General features: G+C 42.7%; 1 long non-coding RNA gene across 2 annotated transcripts; it reads right to left on the bottom strand.

Moving 5' to 3' along the window:
- Positions 1 to 293: 293 nt before the first annotated feature.
- LOC311511053 lies at positions 294 to 23656 on the bottom strand. 2 transcript variants are annotated; one of them, XR_014709190.1, is made up of 4 exons: positions 23508 to 23656; positions 23018 to 23107; positions 12327 to 12443; positions 294 to 2491 (listed from the first exon to the last, which is right to left on the bottom strand). It is a non-coding gene; the product is annotated as an uncharacterized lncRNA (long non-coding RNA). The 2 variants fall into 2 exon arrangements; XR_014709191.1 differs by having other exon boundaries at positions 294 to 2562.
- Positions 23657 to 23998: the final 342 nt, after the last annotated feature.

Raw genomic sequence — 23998 nt, forward strand, 5'->3', positions numbered from 1 at the left:
TCACTCGTGTTCCTGAAGAATGTTCTGCCCTTCGTGGCATTTGAAACTAAGGAAGTCACGTACAGTTTAAACTGAAATTGGTGCACTGTAGGTTTCTGCAGGTGCAGTTTAAGCAAAACCAACGGCTGATCTTGCACAGTCAAGCAGAGCTGGGCTGAGACTGACTCAGCTGCTTGGGCTGTTAGCTGACTCATGTTGTTTTGTTCCAGCCACGATGTAATTTCTTGTAGTAAAAAAAAAAACAAAAGCTAAAAACAATGTTTACAGCAAGTGATACTTGAAAAGCGCAGACATAGTGAGATAACATATTTATTGCTTTTCTGTTTGAGACACGCTCATACTTACGCATAAGATCAGGACAGGCTCCAATTACATTTTTCCCTTGGCACATGCAAGGTCACCCGAAGGTAAAGCATAGGGACTTTTATTCCTGTTGGGGAGAGGGAGAATCTTTACTCAAGGCGAGAGAAAGTCCAAAACGACGCACTCCAAGTGCCGGCCAACATTGTCGTCTTTGTCTCTGTATCTCATTGTTAGGTTCAGTTTCGAACTGGCCATAGCAGCCCATCTTGTCATGGACAGCGAAAGGCAAATGTTTGTGAGTGCTATTCCTTTAAAAGAAACCAAAGCTTTCCTGTCCCTTTAAAGCGTGCCAAGAGGCGGATGGAATGCTGTAAATATTTCTCTCTGTAATAAATATTGATATTTGTGCAGATTGCGGTGCGGGAGGATGAGGTGATTAGAACTAATGGAAATAGAAGTATCGACCATATGAGTCGTGGTGGTTGCAGCAAAATAACTACCAGAGTTTGTTTAATGGAATCAAAACCATTTGAAATGGTTGAAAATGCCCAGCCTTAAGTCTTCTTGCAGAGAGGCAGAGTGTGCTGTGTGATCCCAAGCTAGTTGTGTCATCTCGCTATGACTCTTTCGCTATCCCTGAAATGGAGAGAGTACTATAGTACATTAGCTATAATGGAAGTTTAAAGGAAGTTTGTGGTATGAAACAGCCTGTCCCTTTAGGGCAAGGCCCTGACAGTCTTGGCCCTGTTCTCAGCTCCTTTGTGGGTAAAGCTTCAGATCTCACAATGGTATTTTCTTTGTACTGCAGGCAAACCTGACTCCAGGTTTGGTTGGTGGGGAGGCACTGAGTTTGCCTTAGATGAAATGATTCCACATCCATTTCAGTGCTTCTCTTCCTGCACAGGGCCAAACTTTGTTCGGTGTTATGAGTCTCTAGCCTGCTTTGTTTCAAGGGTTTTGACATCAGAACAGAAGATGGTATTTCTGGAATTTCTGTGTCTGGTGCTACTGTTTAAATAATTCCATTTAATCTTCTGCTCATGAGCAGTAGCCTGAGCCATCAAAGAGCCCACTCCAAGGGGTAGCAAAGTGCTAACCAAATGCCTTTCCACTTTGAAAGCCTTTATTAAAAAACTCTATACAAGAGTCCCAGCTTATCAGCAGGCTTGCCTCTGCTGGGACCTTGCTCCTTAGCACCAAAATGCTATGACAGAGAGATGTGGAGGGCATGTTGCCTGTTTCGTCCTATAGAGTGTGGGTAAGGGGATCTCCCAGTGCTTAAAGTGAAACAGGAGAAATCAGAACAGGAAAACTGCTGAAGCCTTTGTAGCGTCCAGCTATATTAAGAATTCCCTGTAGCTACATTAGGAACTGTTATGACAAACAAGCATTTTAAGTAAAATAGGCACAGCCCTGCTGCTAATGGGAAACATTGTAGGCAGAAGGAGAAAAGGGAAATGTGTGTGACTAACACACAATTTTGAATGTTTAGGATGCAAATCTTTTCCTGATGCTCTGGCATAAAAGGGACCTTGCATGCAGCCGTTCTCCTCCTATGCGGATGGAAACCTTCCTCTCCCCAGTGTGCAACGCCTGTCCTGTGCAATCTAAACACCCAGACAACACAACTCCACTTAAAGAATATATTCTATTGCTAATAAACATTTTAAATGGATTTTTACCAAAACTCTCACTGCATTCTATACATGTAACAATTTGGCTGGGAATGTTGTTTAAGGATTAGAATAGAGAGCCTGAGACTCAGGATTTCTGGGTTCTGTTCTTGCCTGTTGCTGACTCACAGAGTGACCTTGGACATGTCACTTAGGTCCAAGTGTTCAGCATTAGCTACTGGTTTGGGATACCTCCGTTTTTGTTGCCCTACATGAGACGCACATAAAGAGTCTGATTTGCCAGAAACGCTGAATGCCCACAACTCCAAAAGCGGTGAAGGGAAGCTGGTCTGTGTGCTGCTCGGATGCCCTCCCAAATTCAGGAACTTGACAAGGGGTAAAACATCTTTAAGAATTATTCCTGTCACACTGATTATTTTTTTAGCCTGCAGCTAGAGCATTTCCCATTAACAGCAGCAGCAGCAGGGTTGTGTTTTCCCCCTGTCGCTGGCAGTTCTCCTTTCAGTTTCCAGTGCTCTCAGTATTCTCCTGTCAGGAGGACTCAGTTCAGCAGTCTAAATGAAACAAAAACAGAATGACTTGAATGAGCTGGGACATCCGGAGGAAACTCAATGGTGACTGCACTCTGGAGAAAAGACATAAAAAACGTTCAGAGAATAAATAACCAACATCAAAGATGCATCAAAAATACAGCAAAGCTTCAGTCCTCATACTTCAGTATTCCATTGTACCATAAACCTTAAGCCAATAATACAGAGAGCTGTGATGTTGTATATAGTTACTTGCTAGATAAAGCTTGGTGAACAGTCTGATCTGTATATTGAATGTGTCTTCAGTGAAAACTTGATCCCCCACCCTAAGTACCCTTCAGACTTTAACCCTTTGTCCCAGGCTTGTCTGGATCAGCAGGTGAGAGGCGCAGGGCTAATGTATGTGGTAGCAAAAGGGCCCCACAATGTTAATGCGGACAGGGGCAGATTTTTTAGATTAGATACTTGTTGGGGGAATCATTCGAGTTAAAAATGTAAAGCTATGCACTGAAGTTTCTAAAGGCAACTCTATTTGGAAGCCACTGGGCTGAATAACCCAAAATGCAAAATCTAAATTTAGGCTGGTCAGGCTAGTTTTAAAAGGGGGGACGTTTTTAAAATTGTGAAGGCTTTGAACGTTTTTCTCTCTGTTTAAAAGGCTTCACAGAAGGGAAACATCACTGTTCAATTTCTAGTAAGCGACAGTGCAAGGAACTCCCTTCTGCAAAGGACATGGTTACCTCTCACCTTCATAAAGGCTCCCATTTGAAAGAAAGACCTTGATTTTTTTTTCTTGCCTCTCAAAAATCTCCCCTTTCCAACGTTCCTGTTCTAGTTCGAGGCAATGTGACAAGCCAAGTAGTACAGAAATAGGTAGTAAGCATTGCTTCCCAATTATGTTAAGGAGAAACATTTTATACAAAGCTTTCGTAAGCTCTCTACAATCCTTTGTGATCCCCTCAATGTTTTATTGTACCTGCTGGCAATGGCTCAGATCTGGGGGGACATTGTGATGACAGCTTGGGAATAATCTTCAGAAAGAGGGTTTTCCTTCAGCAGGTCCAGGTTCCATTGCACACGCATATCTTGCTGCTGCATCAGCAGTAGGTGAGTGGCTAATGCACCTGAGTATCATGTGTTCTGCCCCGGTTAGTAACAAACACAGACTGGAGCAAACTGCTAAACAAGCAGCCCCTCACCTTGCGTGGCTGTCTGAGACTCATCACTTTGGGGGCTTTACATGAAACAAATCAGGCCACAATTCAAACGACACCATTTGTTTTGACTGTTGTTAACACTGAAGTTGTCTCTGTGTTTATCTTTTTCAGTCTAAAGATTCCCATTTGCCTTTGTGTTATCCAGCCGCCGCCCCCCCCCCCACAATGGGCAAGTAACTCAGATTGGCAGGTTCCAATAAAGCACCCAAAAGTTGGGACACTTCTCTGAACTCTCCAGGCCTCTTAGGTCTGCAAAATCAAACCAGAAATCTCCTGAGCAGGCTTTCTTCTGAGATTTCTAGCACTTCCTGCTGCAGAAGGGCTGGGGAAATGATGAAAACAGCCTCTCCTGTCGTATTTTTGTCATTTCCAATCTCAGACAGTATATGGATGTGCATATCAGGGAAGCCATCAAAAAGTAAATAAGCATCGTACCATAATAGTGACTGTGCCATGCTATTTCTTATACTCAAAATGTACTACAGCAAGATCCCCCTATGGTACCATGGAGAGTGCTCATTTGTTAATGGCTCCTTCTGCAGGGACACTGATATGGAAAATGGGTTTAGGGGGTGAGCAGGGAATGGGAACCAAACTTTCCTGAACCTCAAAAAAGGATTGGCTTGAGTTTTCGGATAAAGATTTGCTGCGGGTGGAAGGGCTTCTTATTTTGTTTGACCATCCCTTAAAAATAAATGCATACCAGTCACAAGGCAAGCTGTCACAGATAATAAATTGAACTGCGTACTTTGCCCACCCCACACAACCGTAACCTTTCCCTAGCTTTTCCCCTCTTCCCCTTATATTTGACACACTGGAGTTCTGTATTATATTTTTTTTTAAAGATGGTTGTCTGGTTTTTGTTGTTTTTACAAGTGTTGTGGAAAAAAATGTAAGAAAGTTTAAGTATTTAAAAATGTTCCAAGGAAAAAAGGTTTTTTGTTATTCTAATATATGATTGTGTACCTATTGTAAATATGAAACACTCCTATTTTGCAAGCCAAGGACTCACTTTGTACTGTTGTTATATATAAATAAAGTTTACTGGATAAAAAAAAAAATCCTAAGTGGATCCTTATTTTCTAGCATGGAGTGTGTGGGATTCATTGTATGTGCTGAGAATACTTGAGAGAAATATTTACTTGCTACATCGCACCAGTAATAAATCAGTAAGCGGAGATCCCAAATGAAATATTTTAATGTCAGATTTATTTCCATAGCATGCCAAGGGCTTGGAAGCCACAAGGCTGGACAAGAAGGTAAAACATTGCCCCCTAGCTTCAAACATGCAAAAGACACTTTTGGGTCTATGATTAATGGAGGAGAGGGGAGAATATTTTATCCAGTAATAAGTGAAGTAAATCAAGCTGTTTTCCTTGTTATTGGAGTGGGAGTGGGGAGGGAGGACACAGGGTAACAACTTGCTGAAGAATCTCTCCTTTTATCTTTATCCTAAAGAGCCAAAAAACACAGAAGATCAAGATAACCTGGAATGGCTGCTCTTCATCAAGAGCAGATGAAAGAGAATGGTGAAGAGAAACACAACCACGAGAGTTTTCTGAAATAACTCCCTATGGCTGGATGCTTTATATCTGCTTGAGATGAGACAATTTATCTATCGTGCACAAATCTCTTTAAAAGGCTTTCCTCCTCCCCAGATACAGAGAGACATATTAAATTGTAGAGTGTCAAACCGGGAGGCAGAGTTGTCCAGTGGTTAGAACAATGAATGGAGAGCCATGACTCCTGTGTTCTGTTTCCAGCTGTACCACTGAGCCACAGAGCCCATCTGCCAGCAAAGCACTTACATACATGGTGGCAGCTCCTCGGCTTCTGTACACTGTCATAGCTTCACATTTACACCAACTGACGATAAGTCCCACTCTTTGGGCTACTCATATGTTTAAGTGCTTTGCTGGATTGGGGCCTGAACAACCTTAAGTATTCGTCTAGGGCCTGATCTATTGCCCATTGACATCAATGTAATGACTCCCACTGGATCAGGTCCTTAAACTCCATGCCTCAGTTTCCCCACCTATAAAGTGATACTAATAACGCCCACCTCTTTTAATTTTTGAGATCCTTCTATGTAAATGCAAAGAACCATTATCTTTCTTAAATATCCTTAAGCTCAGAAATGTCATGTGAGGTTTGTTGTTTTATCAACTCAGAGGCAGGAGAGCTCAATTCTCCTTCCCAAATGCATTACCGACTTCAACCCATAAGAGAGAGCATTAGGGGGATCTTTTGTGGGCTAAAGTAAATAATGAATCGTTTGAATCTGCGTAAGGAAGGAGCATGTGAATACTGTTTACAAATAAAGGCAAGGATGAGTTCTGAGCTTTCTACCCTCCCTGGAGGTGAAATGTATTTGCTTCCTTTTCATAAATTCAAACTAAGATTTTAGCAAGCACTGGGAACTGTCTGCTGAGTGGTGGGAATCAATGAGTGACTTGCTCAACAGCCTGTCAACTTTAATGACCAATATGGTTGCAATTACAGTGATGAACTTTCTCTAAGAGCCTAAAATTACTCTGGTTGATGAGAAGAGACAGAAAAATGGAGTTCTTTAAGGAAGCATAAAAAGGAAACGTGGTTTTCTGTAACATCTCCAAAAGGGGCTTAGCTTGTTTTTAATGTAGAGGGAGATTAAAGAGGAAAAATCTGAGAGGGGATGTCAAAGCTCTAAACACCACACACAGCAGATAACAGGAAAGAGTTGGGTGCTGCATCTGATCAGGACATTGTTTCATACAGGTATATGGCATCTTGGCTGCCTGTTTTACTGTTTGCTAATAGGCAGCCATATTCCGCTCCTATGTGAAGCCAATGCAAATATATCACGTTGGTGAGACAATATGATCCTTTGGCAGGTCAGTTTGTCTTGTTTCCCTCAAAGCTAGATAAAGCTTCATATGAACAGCAGAAACTATACTTAATCAGAATGACATTTTACGTGGCATGCACTTCACAGGGCATCATCTGCACTGGCAAAGTCAAACAATGCTTAGTAAAGTTAATATAAAATGCAGATCGTGCTGTTGCTTAAAGCCCTCGCCCTGTCAGCCTTTCATGTCTAACTCAGCAAGCTAGCTGGCTGCACAGATCCCTCGAGCTTTCCCTTTCGAGGGAGTCACTGAAAGGGCAACTTCAGGAATCAATTGCTCCTTTCGATTTCACCCCAAGGGAACTCCTGAGCCCAAAGCTCATGGGAAAGAACATTTTTCCCTTTCCAATTTCTACTTCCTTTCTAGTCTTTCCTCCTCACCACCTCCTCTGAGCTTTTTAATCTCCCTTTGACAGCATCCTTAAATCCAGTTTTGCTAGAGTGACCCCAGTAAAGATGGACATAGTTACAGGTGGACGATATAGCACCCTCCCTCAACAGAGGAGATGCCTCTCACTCCCCAGTACCATTCTCCTGTGAGCTATCTACCCAGGCCTGTCAAAGGCTAATGTGCTATTTGAGCATGCTTGTAAAATATGGATAAGGCTGTGACCTCGTCTATAAAATCCTGTACTGTACAAGTTTGGCCTCCAGCAATCTGGCCTCTGGCATGCTGCTACCAAATTGTCCTTGTTCCAATACAACAAACCATAATTCCAGCTACAAAGAAGGCATTGTCTTCCGACAACTGACACCGTAATAGTTTAAGCACCGACATGAGCACTAACTCAATGACTAGAGGACAGATCCTCAGCAGGTGCAAATTGTCATAAACATGTGAGTAGCCCAAAGAGTATCCGAGCTCTGTTGAAGCCAGTGGAGCGATGATGATTTACACTAGTGGAGGGTCTCACTATAGCCTTGAGTCTCAACAGAAGCCCGCGCTGCTTTGCGGTCCACGCACCAAGACATTTTTATGGTGTGTAGCTTTGAATTCTTTGGTGAAGGAGGGTTTGGGTTTGCAGGCGGGTGCAGGCCAGTAGTGAAGGTGCAGGGTGTGGGATAGATGTGATTGCAGTGTACAGGTCTCTGTTGTGGGAGAGGTGTTTACAAATCAGTGATGGAAGTGGATTACTGGATGGGGATCCTTATGTATATTGTGAGGGGATGTGGGTTGTGGAGGGTCCTGTTGTGCCTGACAGCAGCCGGAGTGACGGACAAGTCCAGGCAGAAAGAGTGAGCCATTGCTGACAATTAGTGAATAAAAAGAGGGAACTGTACCCAAAAAAAAAAATCTAGGAGAAGTGAACAAAATTACTGCTGATCTGTTAGCATCTTGCAGTGCTTTGATCTCTGGCCCAGTAATCATGGCTCTGTTTGGCGAATTTCATCTCCACTTCCTTGCACCAACACCAGCCCTTCCCCTCCATCTATCTGTATCAATGCCAAGCTGTCTCAGAAACTATTTGCTTAGTTTTTGATGGCTGCACTTGGCAATTTTTATACACAGGTTTATTTTCTTCATGAAATAGCAGCAGCATGGTTTCTTGTTTACTCTCTAGTCCCTAATTTTTAGTTTTCTTATCCATGACTCCACACATTCCTCATCTCCATTTGCATTGGGCTTGCTTTCATTTTACCTTCTGAACATACTGATGCAACCCTTGCTGATTCGTTTCAAACAGTCACTGGAAAGGTTTCCGAACATCCATGTGTCTGCCTGCCTGCCTGCTTATCAAGACAAGCTAATGGAGGTGGCATTTTTTAAATTATCAAACACAACCATGGCATCAATTTTGATCTGACATTGTTTTAAATTCCAACATCTTTCTTTTTCTACAAACACTTAGCTTAAGCATGACACACAATTGGATATAATCAGACAGTTGTTTAAAACTGAGAAAGATAACTCAAAAATCTATTACCTTTTATTCCAATAAATATTCTTTTGTGTTAGTATGTATAGATGGCTAATGCATTTGTAATTTAAATGTAACGTGAGCTCCTGGTGAAAGACAGCGAAATATATTCTACAACTACTTGGGGAGGAGGTACAAAACTTCAGAGTTTGTCTCTCCTGTGGGGAGAGAGATTCACAAGCAGAATTTTTATTCCCCTAATAATGGATTTAGCTTGTTGGCCAATAAGTAACCCCCTTCAGATGTAATGAGTTAACTCCCCTCCCCAAGCCAATGTGACATTAGTAGAATATGATTATTTATATTATATTCCACACAAAAAGTCCCAGACTGACTCAGCATTTGGGACGCATTGAACAAACTGGCAATAGCGCCTGGTACTATGTGACGGCATTGCGTTCTCTGTTTACTGCACAGAGAATATAATAATTTTCTGACCATTAATAATATTTCTAATCATAGGATAGGGGAATTTAGATCTCTTGCTTCAGGACTCAGTCCTGCAAGGTGCTGTGTACTCTGGCCAAGACACAACAAAGTATTCAAGCACGTCCTTAATATCAGAGATATTACCCACATGCTTAGAGCTAAGCACATGTTTACGGGCATTGATGGATCAGGGCCACAATGCTCAGCACCTTGCACGATTGAGCCCTTCATGTATAAGCTGATTGCCCTGAGGATCAGAGAGGACATTTACCCCTCTCCCCATAATATATATATTTGCACAATTGGCCACGTACACTCTGTAAGGCTTTCATCTTTCTTTAAAGCATCAGGTATTGGAAGCAGGATATTATGCTCGTGTGAACTGTAGTGTGTGATCTGTTATGGTGAATTCCTAGATTTGTTGACTGGCATGTTATCATGGATAAAGTTTTTCTCATAGATATCAGAAGAAAACACGTAGCACTGATCATGAAGGGACTTGGAGAAAAACCACCACTTCTGGAGTATCTAGCACTGAGCTTCTACTTCATGGTCACACAAGGATATATCAATTTGCATTTGCAAATAGTTTTCTGACACAAGAATGCATCATTCAGCTGCTTCATGAGAAATTTTTCACCCAGGAAATACTAACGTTCTTCCAAGACAGCATCATTAGAAATAATTCACATGGATTATTTTGAAAGCAGAGAGAATCCATTTTTTCTGTACATTTTCCATTTCAGCTTTCAAGTCTATTTTCAAAAGAGGGAATGTTCATGCTCAGGCTTTTGAGAGTAAATCATCAGGGATATGGAAATGACAAGGACCCATCAAGTCCCCTAGCTCAGTGGGTCTCACATCATGAGAGAGCTAAAATGGTGTAATGGACCAGGGTGTAGGTGGTCTGGCTTAGCAGTCACAGCTGGGCTAAGGTCTGGCCACAAGGGACAGTAGTCATCAGGCAGGAGCTGGAGGAATCACAAGAGCCAGGTTATGTAAGCAAGAGTCAGGATGGAGTCAGAGGCCGGAGGCAGTACCAGGTTAGGCTCGAGAGGCAGGAATCAGGGTCAGAGTCAGGCTGGGGTCAGAAATCAGAGATCAAACAAAGTCGGGCATGGAAATAGACTAAACTCTATGTGGCTGCCCAGACAACTTCCTGGGGTCAAATAGGGGGCTTGGCTAATCAGAGGGCCGCAGGGCTCAGTCATTCTGGGTTTCTTGGGCAGCACTTCCTGCAGCGCCTACTCTCCATAGTGCTCTCTGGTGGTACTATGGGAATACCAGCCAGCCCAGGCTTTGCAGACCAGTATTCTAGTCCCTGGTTCCTTAAAAGATGGGAGCTATAAGACCATCTCACTTACCACGTGCGCTACAGAATGCTGTAACTGGTGGAAAACTGATCTAGACCACAGTCCAGCAAGGTATTTAAGCAGGTGCACACCCTGAGATCAATGGGACTACGCATGTGCTTAAAGAGGGGTACATGCTTATGCACCTCCCTGACCTAGGCCCTGCTTTCTCCCCTGCCAATGCAGAATTGTTTCGGCGCGGCCAGTGTTACCTCGTGTAGCTATGCATTCGTTAAACCAGCTTTACGGAATACTCAGGAACACCAAACTCTATTACTTATGGGTTCAGAGTGTCTCAGCTATTGAGCCATTCTGGGGCCCCTCATCCATGCATAAAGCCATGTAGGGTTGGGTGGGAGAATGTGCTCACCAGAGTCTAAAGGGCAGAGTTATTTGTTGGCTAATGAAGCTAAATTCTTGATTAGGGAAATCTAGTCTCTGAGAAGGGTAGAGAAATCTGTCTTCCTGCCTCATATCATATTATATATAGGTATGGCTCTGAGTGTATATATACATATTTTTTGTGTGTGTGATATGTATATTTTATTGATTTTTTTGTCTCTCTCTCTCTCTCACTCACACTCACACTAATACATTCACATATATATAAAACATAAAATGTGTCTATATATCTGTGTAACGTCTGTGTATAAACGCACAGATATAATATGTACAAAGGTTTCATGTTAAATTAAAACTACAAATATCTACCCCCCCCCAACAAAGAATTTTAACACAAAGTAATGGTTACTCAAATAGAAGCCAAGCAGTTTTTATTGTCTCTTTATAATTAACTCCAGGGATGGAATACAATTACAAATGTTCAGTGTTGCCCTGCGGCATAGCATCTATGAAAAGGAAAAAAACCAACCAAGTTTAAACGACTCAGGTAAAAATTAAATCCATGGCTGTATTTGATAATTAAGAACACCATCTCCATTAGCTTGTCTTGATATTAATGAACTGCACTATTATTTTTATATTTGATTACAGGAGTTTTATGCCAGCCATTTCACCTTTATTGCTTTTGAAAATCGGCCTCCTTGTCTGTGTGCCAAGTGCAGGAAACATTTGTAATTAGATCATGTTATTTCCTCAATAAAACATTCATTTTTCTTGTCACTGCGACCTATTAAGAGGAAGTTTTTAAAGCTTTGTAATTATGTCCACATGGGATTGGTGGGTGGGTGTACGCGTGTGTGTGTTTCCTAACTTCTCCCATATTGTCTGTGCCTTGAGTGGTGGGGAGAACAGGTTTGGAGGAGCATGGAAGGGTTGGATCTTGCTCTGTCTGTGCAGTGCCTAAATAGGAAAAATGGATTTTCCAATCTGTAGTGCGTTTAAACACACACAAAAAATCAATAGCATTTCCTATCATTTAAAAATTATATTTTTAAAGCAACCAGTTTGCTTTGCCCAGCTGCATTCTTACAGACAATCGCTGCACTCTTTACAGAGACTGGGAACCAACAACTTTCATGCTGCTTCTTCCTCCACCACACACCCTGGGATCAAACTACACACTACTACTCTATCTGCCATTTAGAGACTTCCACATTCCTACCTTAGGTTGACAGCTGAAAACGGCTTTACTATGGAAACCCCTGGACCATCCAACTCCCCATGTCCCTCTCCCAACACAATTCTAAACAGCTGCTGGAAATGAGAAGTGGTGTCTAGTGGTTAGAGCAGGGGAGGTAGAAGTCAGGCTGGACCACCATGATCATCTAGTCTAACCTGCTGGTCACAGAAGCTAGAGAATATCACCCGTTGATTCCTGCCGTGAAGGGAATTTTTCTTCCCCCAGGGTACTGTTCTCAGCGTTCCCACTAACTCAGCGTGTTCTTCACTAATTCACTTAACCTCTCTCTGTCACTGCTCCCAATCTGTAAAATACAGTGGAGCTAACACAGGTGCTGGGAGATTTAAACTGATATTTGTAGAGCATTTTGAGAGCCTCAGTGGAAAGGCGCTATAGAAGCACCAGGTACCAATGCATTCATTAACAGAGGCCCTGTAGGCTGGCTGGTTTTTCTCTGGCTACACATATTTTACCTGCTCAAAGCAGCACCTTTGTGTCCCGGTGGCTGCACATATCCCAGATGAGGTTGGAGGAAGCTGTCGCCTTCATCCTTTCTGAATTGAAATTCCACTCCAACTGCCATCCGGTTCCTAGAGAAGAGAGAGCATTTTCGCCTTTGTTAGAACGCAATTACACTGGGCTTTGAGAAGGGGATATAAATGCATAAACATTCTTTATGCTGTCTTCAGCGCCTACAAAGGGAAGCATTGGGATGCTCTTAGAGGGAAGGAGGGCGGGAAGTTGCTCTTGAATGAGTTTTCTTCTGACATTTAATTCTTGAAGCAGGAACCTGCAGTCTCTCTGAGCTAACCACAGAGGCATCACCTAAGGCAGTACAGGACTTTATAGACTAAGTCACAGACCTTATGCATATATTATAAGCTCTCTCAAATAGCACTTTAGCCTTTGACAGGCATGGGTCAGAGGGCAAGCCCCTTACACAGAAGGGAAATGGTGCAAATCTTCTCACATGGAAAGACAACAAACAGATCAAGCATCAGAAAGGCTCAAGCACATTTAGGGAAATAAACCTGGGGGTTGGTCTGAGCACTCAGCCTAGACCAATGGTTGCAAAAGAAAGCTTACGTGGTTACAAAAGTACTCCAAGCTCTCCTTGGCGTGAGCTGTCTCACCATGTGTACATGCAGCACCTAGCACAATGGGGCCATGAGCTTAGTTGGAGCCTCTAGGTGCTGTCATGATACAAACAATTAATAGAAGTAGAAGTACTAATGGATGGGACTCTGGAGATCTAGGTGCTATTCCTGGCTCAAACTCCTTGTGTGACCCTAGGCAAGTCACTTAGTCAATCTGTGCCTCAGTTCCCCAGTTGCACAGTGAGGCAGGAGGGATAGTTCTTTCCTCTTTCGCAGGGGTGTTGTGAGGATAAATGTACTGTCTCTGAGGTGCTCAGACAGCCTGATGATGCTAGGGGCTACAAATGTAACTAGACTGATAGGTAACGGGATGCACATCAGAAATGGGCTCAGCAATGCACTAACACATCCCAAACAAACATCAGATTTACATTTTTGAATAAAACAGCAACTGCACTTTAAATATCATTGGGTCATTAAACTGATGAGCACTGTGGAGTGCTCTGTGCCAAGGGAATCCTGAATGAGCCACTGACTCCAAAGTGTATTGTCTTATATTGCACCTGCATAGGAGAAGCAAGGAGCCCATCGGTGAGGAAATTAATACTTTGGAGGATTAGCAGCTGGGTAATGGATATGAGTTGATTAATAATACACTGGCTGATTAACACAGAGGTGATTTTTCTGGATTAATAAGGATGCGGTGGCACTGCCTGCTCAGGAAAAATGTTTGCAGTCATCCATTTGAACACAGTGACCATGGCCTAAATGCTGTGATTAAATCCACATTTCAGACACTTCATTAAATTAGACTGTAGGTGAATTCTTATAACCCGCTGCAAGAAGCACACTTAGCCCTACAAGGAGGAGGGCGGGGGGGGGGGAGGGGTGAAGGAGCCTAAAAGCATCCCCAAAACCTCACGCTCACTCTATGTCATGTCCCTAGAATTGCTGTGCCACTTTATACACACAGAGGATAAAGGACCTATTACTACTGCAGGTTAAGAAACTGTGCCTTTAGCTCAAGTGGCAGGGCTTGCATCTATAGAGCTGAAAGATTACGGTTCTAGTCCTAGCTCCCCAGGTTTGTGTGTGATATACTCCCCTAGGATTGCCTGCAGCACATGAAGTCATTACAGCTGCAGTATGTATTTTAGGCAAAAGTGGCTACTTGGAGACCCAATCATGTGCTGCCTAGTAACTCACCAGGGGAGCTGCTGTCCCGCCTCTATCATTAGGAGTAGAAAATCTACTGCTGGGCCCTGATTTCTTCTCACTACCAAGAGCAGGGAAAGGGAAGGACCCACCGATGGGCTTTAATCTTCCCTCTGAGCAGGGGGGCCTAAAGAGGGGAAAGCGTCTCAGGCGCGTTATCCTCCATCCAGCAGCTTAGAGCCCATTGAATCCCTGTTGATTACAAAAGCAGTAGCAAAGATGTGAATAGATCCCTGTCATAAGGGACAGAAGAACCAATGACCGTCCTTCAACCAATGCAACTTCAATGTAATCAAGCCTTATTTACACCAGCATCTGCCAGCTGAGAATCAGGCCAAAGATCCTGGCTCAGTAGCTTGCCTGAAAGCCAAACCCAGCCCCGTGTATGCCAAGGGCTCTCGCACACTTGCCTCCTCTGCATCTTTGTAAAACAATCTTTTTAATTTTCTGGTTGGCTTGGCAAATCACAGCTGCTCATTCCCCAGAGCTCCTGAGTGCATTTGCACAGGTTCCCATTTACATACACTAGGGCTTTAGCTTTCCTTCTCGCAGCGTGCCTCAGAAAGAAGCCATCTGAAATATTACAGATGGCTTAGAGGCGGAACTATTTATGGGTTACAGAGGGAAAACAGAGCCGAGGGCCACATCATGAATAACACAAGTTTGACTTAACAGCAGAGCCCCAGTTTGTTGTGGCTGCCCTGTGGTGAAGGATTACATGATGGTTTTCTCTCCACATATTCTTTCTTTAACTCGATGGCTTTGCAGTTACGCAGCCGGAGCCAAGGTGGTTGAGTATTAATTGATATGTGCTGCTGAGTGAGGGTGATTAAACACCAGCTTTGGAGGGGCGAGAGTGGCAGCTCTCAGTGGCAGTAATGAGCAGACCAAGAGGTTCAGAACTAAAACTTTGCTCTCCTCCAGCATCTGTTATTGTAATCACTATGCCCAAAACACAACAACAGCACCCCCCAAAACACCCTTATTAAAAGGAATGGCTCCCACAAATGCCTCCCATTAAGGGAAATGACAGGGATTTGCTCAGCTTGCCATGTTTTGCAGCTGGGTTAATTATTGTCATTTCAGAGTGTGCTGCCCAACCTCAAAATGAAAGAAAAACATACCATAATAGTGCACACTAATTTGCCAGCAAAACCTTTGTGCTGAGTGGCAGTGGGGGGCCTCGTGTGCATAGAGGCTGGGGTGGTAGGCAGAAGTGGTATTAGCATTCCAGAGTGATTAATACAGTGCAATTGTGAACATGGTATAATTAAGGGGCTAATTTATATGTGCACCTGACAATAGCATAGCTCATTTGCTGCTGCTCTGGGGTTTCTAATGACCCACTATATAGATAAGCCACTCCCAAGGTTTCTGAGAAAGGCATTTTGGATCATTGAACACCCTTCTCCAGCCCACAAACTCCAGGGCCCTTGGCTCCTACGTATTTGGAGGCTGCCAACCACAACTTCATACTCTTCCCCACTCAGCCTTCAGTATTCACCTCATCTGCATATGAAAAGCTGGCAGGTTCACAGAACAAAGGATTAGAGGAAGGGGGAGGGACAGACAGGGACAAAGAGGGGAAAGGGGGGTAAGGCCACATCAGAAAAGCGTAAACATTTTGGACCCAGAAGGAGGTGGATAAAGGGACAACAACAACAAAAAAAGGCAGAAAAACAAACCAGAGGGAAAACACAGACACTGAAAAAAAAATGAATGAAACACATCCATATACAGAAGGAAAGAAAGGTCTGGAAAAGTGCAGCCCTTTTTAAGAGTCAGTTTGTTTTGGCCATCTTTCCATCTCTTGGGTTTACCAGGGTTTCTGCCAGCCAGCAAGTGATGTCATACTAGTGTGTCATGGCACTACGAAGATAGGCATTCTGTGGGCCCTGAGAGGGATGTTCGAGCCAGTGGAGACTCCTTGGGTGACTTTTACTTTTGAAGCATGTTGTGCACATGGAATAAGACATGTAAAGTTTCTATTTCTAGCCACAAGTTAATTATGCGCTGTGACTACATCCATGAGGAGCCTGGAGTTCTCGCTCTGCTCCAAAAGATGGGTTCCCTGCCATCTCTCCAACCCTGATCCCATGCAAGCCCACTGAGGCTGAGCCTATCTTAAAGGCTCAATAACTTGGTATCAGAGTAACAGCCATGTTAGTCTGTATTCGCAAAAAGAAAAGGAGTACTTGTGGCACCTTAGAGACTAACCAATTTATTTGAGCATAAGCTTTCATGAGATACAGCTCACTTCATAAAGCTCATGCTCAAATAAATTGGTTAGTCTCTAAGGTGCCACAAGTACTCCTTAACTTGGTATCTTGTCACTTTGTTGCCAGCATAACAACTCCAGCAAAAACAAAGAGAACACCAGAAAGCCTGGGATGGGGGAAGGGGTCAGTCTGAATGCGCTTCTGAGCGCATTACTCAAATAGCCTTACAAGTGAAGTGAAAGGTTTTTATTTCATTGTCTGTGCTCAGAAAAGCAAGATAATATCAGTGTATGGATGAGGCAATGCAGGAGACAATAGTGCAGCACGCTACTAAACAAAAGCCTTGTAGAAGTTTAGGTCTCTATTCCCCCTTAAATAGCTACAAATAGGAACCATGACAGTTTGATCCTGAGCTCTCTCCTATTGCCTCATAAGGATCTCCTTTCCGGCAGCTCCCTGTGATGAGAGCTCCCAGTCAACTTTGCTAGCTCAAAGCTGATAATGAGCACTAATCATTGCACCTGTACAAGCTCCCAAGCAGGCTTCCGTAGCCTTGCTCTAGTCAAGAACATAGGGAGCAAGCCCTCCAACTATGGCCTATTGTTAGGTGTTCAGAGAGAGTTTTGAGGAGCGTTTGTGTGCCTAAGGAGCTTTCTGATTCCCACGTGGCACTATAGTAAAAACCCTGTACTACAAAGAGAAGAGTGGAAAAGAATATATGACCATGAAGCAGCCATCTCTCAGTTTCCAGGTAACTCAGAGGTTGAGCTATTAGCCCTTCCCTTGTTCCTATATCTGTAGTATACCAGTTAGGCAATCTGCTTTATTGCATGATTTAGGGAAAAGTAATTTAAGAAATGCTTGAGTTTATGCTACTTTGTTTTAAACTGCAGGAAACTAGAATAGCTTGCAGACGTACTCTGTTTTATTTAAAGTCTTTATAAGCCCATCAACCTGGGCAAGGAAAGCTTAGGTTCTTGAGCTGTGGTTTGGGTCTGTAATGCAGAACTGAAAATAAAATATATCAATATATTATGGAAGTATGGTATGGTAAGGCCTGAGACCTCATACATGGAATTGGTTTTTGTTTTTTAAAGCATTTCAGTTCACCTTTAAGAAGAGAAGGCTGTTTTAGTTTACATCCAGAGATTGGACTGAGTTCCTTGTTTTGTCCCTTCTGAGCTTTGACACCTTATTCTGTTGTCTGAGAGAGATGAGTTTACAGAGCTGTGTCTTTACAGATTTTGTGCATAATTTACAGATCCTATGGTGCCACTATTAAGGCACAATACACTACACATTGAAGCTAGTCCTTATATTTGCCCAGATGCTCGGTGCACAAGCATCCTCACTGAATGCAATTATTGTGGTATGAATGTTGGATCAGATCTGCTTGTGATGGATGGTTTCTGGCACAAATATTGCAGTGTTGTGATAGATAACACTACCTTGGACTTAGTGAAAGCTTCTCGGAACTTCAGCTATGAGTTTACAAGAAGAAAGTGCTGATGCAGCAGATGTGGGAACTGTCAAAGAGTGGGGGAATCTAATTTTGGTAAGGTTATCAAAAGTGCCTAAGTGGTCTGTAGCTATCAGCTCAAGGGCAGCTTTCTTTGCTGGACTGTAGCAATCTGCTTGCCTAACTTCACAAACTAAGCGGCAGTTAACCTGATCAGTACTTGCGTGGGAGACCTCTCAGGGAAATCCATAGTGGTACAAGAAGTAATTCAGTAGGTGGTACTTTTCCCCTTTGAATTATCATAAAACCTATATCCCAGCATGGTACTAGGTTAGGGCACTGCTGTAAGTACTGTCTTTTAAATTAGATGTAGAACTAAGGTTCTAACCAGAGCTGGGCATCAAAAATCCTGTAGTGTTTATATTTTGCTGTGTTGTAACAAAATTCCAGTATTGGATAATTATATTGTGCCTCCCTGAATTCCCCCTACCTACATAGTTTTAAAAGGATTCTATTTTCTTCATTTTCTGTCCCAAACTCTTATGTAGATTTGTTGTGTGCTTCTCAAAAACTACTGTAATCTACCCAAGTGTTGCTTGCATTTCAGTCCTGTGTGAAGGGAGTCCTTAGTGCAGTTTGTAAAGGGCTTTGGATTCCTTCGAGGGAAAGTTGCACTATAAATGTCAAAAATATGGCTCTTATGTTGTGACATGAAGGAGGGTCTGAAAAGCATGGGTACCAAAATAAGGGTGGCTCTGTCTTTTAGATAAACTGATGGCACAAAGGTCAAGAAACTGAATGACAAAGAGAACATGCTAATCTTTCTTCAAAAAGGGGGAAATTATATCTAATGGATGTAATACCCAAAAAGAACTAGTGCATGTGGTGAGTGATGCCTGCATTTTTAAAGCACTTAAGCCATACATTTCCCCCAGATAAAAGTTATTCACTCTTGTTAAGTGCCTCATATTGACGTATTATTCAGGCAAAGTGTCATGCCAACATACTCAAAAGGAAATGGCTGCATAAAAGGCATCTGTGTTGATGCAGTAGAATTAGGGGATGATAACCACTCAGGAATCAAGGAAATCCCAAAACAGATCAAGCTGGAGAAGTGCTGCCCCTTAGACATTTTCCATAGAAAATTTCACCATTTATATATTGTTTTTAGATTCTTCGTAAAAGGTGTACTGTCTGTTGGTGATCAGAGATCCCAGCCAGAATGATCCTACTTGTTTACCTCTTAGGAAAGGAGAAAACTTTCCTGCCTCTATTATTTCAGGTGGTCAACTGGTCCCTGCTAGCTCTCTATGCTGAAACTGTTCAAAAAGCTTGAACTTGAATTATGTTACAGATATAAAAAGAAAAGGAGTACTTGTGGCACCTTAGAGACTAACCAATTTATTAGAGCATAAGCTTCTGATGAAGTGAGCTACAGCTCACGAAAGCTTATGCTCTAATAAATTGGTTAGTCTCTAAGGTGCCACAAGTACTCCTTTTCTTTTGCGAATACAGACTAACACGGCTGTTACTCTGAAACCTGTTACAGATATAGAACTTGATCCAACGCTCATAAAAGTCAGGAGGTGTCTTTCCATTTACTTCAGTGGGAGCTGGACTGGGCCCATAAACAGTAATAAATCCATAGTCACTCAGGATTTCACAGCTGTTGTTATGGCCACTAAAATGTCAAGGCTACAGCAGAGACAGAACTCAGATCTTTGTCCTCCAGAAGCACAGGCCCCTACCGCTTTAGACTATGTTAGCAGAATAGGACTATGATGCATGGTTGAGATGTGCTGATTCTATCCAGTACGGGGGAAATGGTAACCCCACATCAACCAGATCACAGTAATACAGGGCAGTAAATAAAAACATCTGGAAGATGGTGCCAGAGTTAGTGTAGAAAGTAGCTCCCTCTCTGGTACCCAAGGGAGTTGGGACCACTGTTCCCTCTAAACTGTGCACATGTGCGCTTGCACACACATCCTAAACCCCGCGCACACGGCGAAACACCGCATGCACAACAATTTGCACAGAAGAAATTTTTTGCGTACACGGCCTGTCAAAAATTAGAGGAAACATTGGTTGGGATGCTTGAACTCAGTGTTACAATGGAGCATGGTGCAGAAAGTTTGTAAAAATATTTTCCAAACCATAGTTGCTCCAGCAGCTCCTTCATTTTGTGTTTGGAAAAACACCTGATGTATCCATTAAGGTGTTAATATTTTGCCCTTTTCAAGCATCTCACATCTGAGGATCTCAAAGCACTTCAAAAATCTTAATTAAGCCTCTCTGGTACTGTCAAGTAGACCATATTTCTGTTTGACATATAATGAAGTTAAGGCACAGAGGGGTTGTGGTTTGCCCAAGGTCATACAATGAGAAAATGGCAGAGCCAAAGCAGAAACCAAGAGTCCTGCTTCCCAGTCCATAGCTCTAACCACTAGACAATATTTCCTCCTTTGTGTCCTCTTAATAATTTACAAGGGACAAAACATTGAAGTTACAAAAGAGTCTAGCTTTTCAGTTAAAACCCCTGTATGTGCAAGGTTTGGATTCCAGGTGCTCCCAAACTCCTTTTGGCTATTCCATATCCGTTAGGGTATGGAAAATGCACATCTATAGCCAACCTCAGAGCTTCTGATGTCCCACAGGATACTACATTATATCGTCCTGCAGGGAGTGTCCTAAGGACTTACTTAGTTTCACAGTTTGTGAGAGTCTGGTCCTAGAAGAAGATGGGGGATTACAGTGCAAGGGAATCTGACTACTTCTCTGAATGCAGGACACCTCCTTCCCACTGGCTTTCCCTCCACAGGGCAAGTTCCCACTGCTGTTGTAGACACTTCCTAGTGTTTCTCATGTGAGACTTGGTGAAAAACAGTAGCAATTGAAAGGTATCACTGTTCTGGAGCTGGGAGCAAGCCTCCTACCCTGAGTAGACAGACGTGCGCTAGCTCTGCTCAACCTAGCACACTAAAAATAGCCATGTGGAAGTGGCAGCACGGGCAGCGACATAGGCGCACCCAAGCTCAGGCTTCAGGCAGGCTTGTATTTGGGTGTCTAGTCTGTGCTGCCTCCCATGCCCCAACATCCACTCTGCTATTTTTAGTGCACTAGCTCACACGGCGCTAATATGTGACTGTCTACCTGGGCTGAGAGGCATGCTCCCAGATCCACATAGACATACCTAGAGAATGCCAAACATCTGCCAAGGCAAACTCCTTCTTTCATCTCAGGGCAAGGAGCCAGTTCCAACTGGAGAGACAGAGCATCGGAAACCCACATGGAGGAGTTTTATTAGTCTCTAAACTGGGCAAAAAAACTAGGTAGTAATCAAAGTGATAAGCTTTATGCTCCTCCATCACAATGAAATAATTGTTCTGCCTGAACACCATTATATTATCATTTTTCTACTCCCAGGTCACTTACTGAAAATAAAGACTCACTACTTCCTTTATGAGCTATAGTTTCAATAATTCATGTATATTTTTGCTGGCCTTGATTTTTTTTTTTTAATCTTCATCTCCAGGTTATAGAAGTTGTGCCACTCTTCCAAATATTATTCAAATGGCAGGAAGAAGGGAAAGGCAGGCAGAGGATTGGCTTTTAAAGCTACAATTCATTCTCTGGTTTGTCTGATGGTATATTGGAACTTGTAGAGGTTTTGCTCTCTCAGTGGCAGAAGACATAAAGAGTGGCAGGATGTTATGGGAAAATGTGACCTGTCTAAGGGGGAGCCTTACCAGGTCCCTTGATCCCAAAAGTGGGGATGTTGTTCTGCCGTGTTGACTAGCAAAATCTTGCAACGGCAGAGTTTCTCCTGAGGGTTTTCATCCTTTCTGTTTTACAGCATTGAATTGAACACTTTCAAACCGCCAGGGAGGTCTGAGGTTTGCCTGGGATTTTGAATGAAGGTTTTGGGGTGAGGGAAGAGCCAGTTTGTTTTAACTGAACGAGTTCACCTATCTCTAATATATCCTTGAGGTAAACATTATTCTTTGTTATATACCTTCAATGTGTTTGGAGTTGTTCAAGACTCAAAATGAGAGAGTACCTGACTTCCAACAGCCTTGCAGTTAAGATATACAGAGAAGACAAGAGAGCTTGAGAAATCCAGAGGAGCATATAACGTGGTAACGTGATGCTGTTAGCTCACTTCTTGTAGGCATCATGAAACAGAGCAGCCATTAGCAGGGCCTTAAATTAGTGGTTTGGTATACTGGAATGGGAAAGGGCCCGGGTAGTATGGTCCAAAGGGGCAAATGTGACAAACAGGGCATCAGGTCTAGCACTGATGTGAGAACAATTAGAGTAACTCTAGCATGCTTCTCAGCTTTTTCTGTTGTGCTTACAATTAGCAAGGGATTCCTGGATTTCACATAAAGATGGATAAAGTTACCATCCACGTTTTCCCAAATTTTGGCAGTCTGAATCCAAGGTGTTGGTTCAGACCCATCTAAATAATACTCTAAAATTAAACTCCGCATCTTAAAGAGAAATTTTCTATGGCATATTTATTTTAGACTCTGGGAGAATTCCTGAAACGGAACAAAGTTTGCACAATTCCAGGCTAAAGAAATACCTTCTAGTATTATTTTTATTTTCCAGCTGGCTGCCAAAATTACTTCTGTAACGTATATATTTTTAATTTAAGTATTCATTTTAATTTTCAAGATATAGGAGCTTTGCGGCCAGATAAAGTTTCATACATCTTCAGAAAAAAGGATATGGGATTTTTGTGTCACTAATACAGTAACATCTTAAATTATGGAGCCACTTATGAATGCTTTCTTCATATTTATGAAATGATTATTTGACAAAGCAACATTTAATATTGCTGAAATAATTACTATGCCTGTTTAATACATCAGTTTATCACACATCCTATAAAATGCTGGATAATTTCATAAATAATTATAAAGCATTTTATAAATGCTACCTTTTAACGCAAAGTATTGTTGCTAATCCTTTATTTTTCATAAACACAAAAATGACCATTAGATTTTTGAAATTAAGAGGGACTGCATGGCACGAGATGGGGATGCACTCACCCTCCCCTTTACCAACACATGCAAATCGAGTACCAGAAAAATGGAAGCATCAGACCAAGACTAGTGTCCCGACTGCCATCTTTCTGAAAAGGCCATTTTGATTTTTATCATAGTTACCTGCATCTAATAGCTAGAGCTGGGCTCTATCCTCTCTTAGCCACCAGGTCTGCTGCCTCTTTCCTCTTCTGACCAGCAGCTTCCAGGTCTCTGAAACATAATGATTTTTTGCAGTGTTTTGGTGCTGGGGCCACAGGGTAAGGAAAGGACTTTCTCATCTGCTCCAACTCTTATCTTGTTTAGGTTTTCTTTTCTTTTTGCTGTTGCCCTGATACTCTCTTCTCTATTCCCAATAACACTGTACACAATGCACTCATTATTTCTTTTTTTTTTTTTTCCCAGCTCAACTCCGAAAATAATAAAAGGGGAAGGGAGACCTTAGCAGCAACAGATGCTGATTCCCTACTTAATGGCAACGTGTTTTCACTATTTCTCTCTCGGACTCTGTTTACTCCTGAGTCTTGTAATGAGACCCTGAGCTTCCTCCACTGGTGGGAGTCCAGAGACCAGTGATTTACCCCACACCACTGTGAAAGCAGAAGGAATGTACCTTGGACTTTTTCAGCGTTCCCCAGGTCCCTCCACTGACTCACTCTCTCTCTGCCACTCAAAAGCTTTTCGTTGCCAGTGTAAAGCAGTTTTGCTTCTCCGATCTCCTTCAAGGCCGTTGTAGTAAAGTGATCTTGTGGGGGGGCGGGGTTTTACTGGGTTACCCAGGTTATTATGGGGTGGAGGATGGCTGCAATCCTCCCTCACTTCCTGCTTAGTTAGTGGGACCTTCTCCCCCTCACCCTCCCTTCTCCCCCTCACCCCCCGCATTCTGTTGCAATGCAGTTAAATAAAGCAGCCAGTTCCCCATTTACAATCCTGTGAGTAGATTTACTTTTATGGCACTAAGCTGTCCCCCCACAATATTGGCCATGAGGGAAACCTAAGAATGGCAACTTCGGGGGAAACTGAGGATTGAATGCAGGAAATGAGAATTGGGAGCAATATATTGAAAAGTCAAGTTTCAGAGTAGCGGCTGTGTTAGTCTGTATT

Source organism: Lepidochelys olivacea (assembly GCF_965140295.1).
Source record: "Lepidochelys olivacea isolate rLepOli2 genome assembly, chromosome: 21".
Taxonomy (NCBI): Eukaryota; Metazoa; Chordata; order Testudines; family Cheloniidae; genus Lepidochelys; species Lepidochelys olivacea.